Genomic DNA, 3,601 nt, shown 5'->3' with positions numbered 1-3,601 from the left:
CCTCTACTCAGCTTTCCATTTCAGTCCCACACACACTCTTTGGTGAATTTCACCATCAGTGATGTCTTTTTTAAGTAAGACAGTTAACTGCATATACAATATTTATCTTTCAGAAAGGAATCCGAAGTCCGGCTCCCTCACAAATGTTCCCACAGTTGCCTTCACTCCATTATCCTAATTCTCACAGCTGTCCTCACTTTAATCATCCTATACACCTTAAATGTCTCTCGTGTCCTGATGCCAATATTTCCACAGCAAAAAGTATGTTAGTTCTATGACTTGTTAAATTTAACAGCACCTGGAGTCATTATACTTCGGCCTAGAGCAAAGGCTGAGTTATTCATACTGAAGGGCTTCTGAAGGGTTTTTGGAAAAGCTTTTTCACCTATGCATGTTACAGACCTTATAAGGGTACCTAAATAATACCCCAAAATAATTTTAAGTTAGTTGGAGGCCTTATAGATTCTAGAGAGTTTTACTAATTGACACAGTGCTCTCAGATTTTGTGGAAGCAGGGTGGCCTTGTGGAAAGAGCACAGGCCTGGGAGTAAGAGGACCTGAGTTCTAATCCTGGTTCTGGGTGACTTGGGGTAAGTCACTTAACTTCCCTGTGCCTCAGTTCCCTCATTTACAAAACAGGGATTGAATACCTGTTCTCTCCACTACTTAGACTATGAGCTCCATGTGGGACCTGATCATCTTGTGTCTACCACAGTGCTAAGAACAGTGCTTGGCACATAGCAAGTGCTTAACAAATCACACAGTCATTATTATTATCATGCATTCATTTTGGACAAACCACATTTGCCATCAGAAATCCTCAACGATAACACCGAACGGAAAATAATAAATGGGTTGAGAGTGCTCTTAGTGACTCACGGCCTAGGGATTCACAAATTGGCAAGGAAATAATATTTAAAAGCCAGGCCATTATTTGGTAGCATCAAAGAGTCTGGAAGCATTGAGTTCCAAACTGGAATTAAATTCTACCCAAAAGAAATACTTTTTTGCCTTCCTTCATAGCTGCTACCACCGTCCCATTCATCTCCTGGAAAAAATAGCATTGATTCCAAACTGGAATTAAATTCTACCCAAAAGCAATACTTTTTTGCCTTCCTCATAGCTGCTACCACCATCCCATTCATCTCCTGCAAAAAATATTCAATTCTGCTTGCAAACTATCCTCAACATCACTCACCAAGGTCCTTACAGTCAGCATGTCTGCAGACCATCAATTAGCAGCGGACAAGAAAAATAAACAACCAGTTGACTTCCATGACGTAGTGGATAGAGCACGATCCTGGGAGTCAGGAGGTCATGGCTTCTAATCTTGGCTCTACCACTTCTCTGCTGTGTGACCTTGGGCAAATCACTTCAGTTCTCTGGGCCTCAGTTACCTCATCTGTAAATAGGGGATTGAGACTGTGACCCCCTCATAGGATAGGGACCATGTCCAACTTTATTTGCTTGCATCCACCCCAGTGCTTAGTATGGTGTCTGGCATATAGCGTTTAACAAATACCGTTATTATTATCCCTCATTGTCATCATCAGCTAAAAATAATAGTTGTGGCATTTGTTAAAATGCTTACTGTGTGCCAGGCATTGAGGTAGATGCAGGATCACCAGGTGAGATACAGTCGTTGCCCCACCTGGGATTCACAGTCTAAGGGGTGAGGATGGGTATTTAATCCTCATTTTGCAGATGAGGATACTGAAGCACATAAAAGTGGAGTAACTTGCCCTAGGTCACAAAACAGACATAAGAAGGATTCAAGATTAGGACCCAGGCCTCTTGGCTCCCAGGCCCATACTGTTTCCACTGGGCCACATGGCTTTCTCTGTTTACTGGGTAATTTTAGGGTCCATGGCACCAATCACTCAATCAATTGAATTTATAGAGCACTTGGTGCAGAGCACTGTACTAAGCAGTTGGCACAGGACCGGGGCCAGTAATGTACAGATGCTTCTTGGCCAAGAATCTTCACTTATAGAAGAGTGACCATTTGCCTCTGAAAGAATTCTCCAAGAGTGTTATTTGTTCCTTTCTTCCCCTGGCAGGTAGTAGTTTAGGTTTCTTACTGTGACCAGTGAATTAGATTGACCATTATATTGGGAATTCTGGATGTTGTACTAAATAGACTGACCAGTTGTAGATTTACCAACTTCATTTTTTTTCAGCCATAAAGACCCTCTTTGTATTCATTCCACAACTCCAATACAGAATAACTTTACAGTAAAATCAAATTTCAGCTTTCTGTATTTTAGAGAATCAAGGAAATGTCCAACTTTTTTTTTGAAAGCTAATGGGGAAGCCTGTGGGAGCAAATTACTTCCCTTCCCTGGATTCTTCATTAAATCAGAAAATAAGTGAACTAATGCTCTGAATCAAGACTGAGTGAAGGGTTGAGCTACTGCAATCATGAATTGTGAAAGGATGCAGTTTTATCATTTGGGAAATGTTATTTTGTAATTTTCTGAACTGCTCCTTTCTTCTTGAGAAGTAGCATGGCTCAGTGGAAAGAGCCTGGGCTTGGGACTCATAGATCATGGGTTCGAATCCCAGCTCCGCCGCTTGTCAGCTGTGTGACTGTGGACAAGTCACTTCACTTCTCTGTGCCCCAGTTCCCTCATCTGTAAAATGGGGACCAAGACTGTGAGCCTCACATGGGACAACCTGATTACCCTGTGTCTACCCCAGCGCTTAGAACAGTGCTCTGCACATAGTAAGCGCTTAACAAATACCAACATTTATTTCCAGGTTTGATTCCTATAACAGTAAATTTTGGAAAGTGCGCAATATTGTCAGTTTTTATAAATGGGCAGGGCCAAAGCCTCTTTCTTGGGGACAGGACCAACTTCTACACCCTGTCGTGTGACCATCGTCTCACTTATCAGCATTGGAAAAAGTGTGCCGTTGATAGTACAGTTACAACATGTACTCAGCTCATAAGGGACATCAATATATTAGTCAGTCCCACTTCACATTAACCTCAGTTGCCTATTCATTCTGATTAAGTTAATCAAAAGGCTAGAGGAGTAAGAAACAGTAGCAAAAGGAGCTGTGGTTGTCATTATTCATGCCCTGAAAACAAGTGGAAGAGACAGAAGGCATATTAGTTTTATGTTTATTTTACCATCTTGTTTTAAACCTCTCAGAACCTACAAAGGGTTATAAGAAACCAAAGAAGGCAGGCATTTCTAAATTACGACCAAGGTTCTAATACCAGTTCCACCACTTTGCTATGTGACCTCGGGTGAGTTGCTTCATTTCTCAGACAGCTCAGACAAATATGTGTCAGTATCAGTTACTTTCATTTAAGAACATGGTGCAGTCTTGTAGATTTGCACTCTAGGGGATTAACTCTGATAGCCTGGGCAGGAGTCAGTCAGGTGGTGCTGTTCAGAGCTTCTGGACTACCTCCAAAAAATTCACTTCTAGACTAAGCAGATCCTACAAGTCATACATTTTGCTTCCCATCCTCCCCAACAATCCAACAGGTTTAACACAGTTTGTGGGATTGTTCGTGAGGTTAAAATCAGCATGGCTAGTGGATAGAGCAAGGGCCTGGGAGGCAGAGGACCTGGGTTGTAATCCCAGC

Source organism: Ornithorhynchus anatinus, chromosome 17 (genome assembly GCF_004115215.2).
Source record: "Ornithorhynchus anatinus isolate Pmale09 chromosome 17, mOrnAna1.pri.v4, whole genome shotgun sequence".
NCBI classification, from domain to species: domain Eukaryota; kingdom Metazoa; phylum Chordata; class Mammalia; order Monotremata; family Ornithorhynchidae; genus Ornithorhynchus; species Ornithorhynchus anatinus.
The sequence above is the reverse complement of the archived record's forward strand: the minus strand, read 5'-3'. Positions refer to the sequence as shown.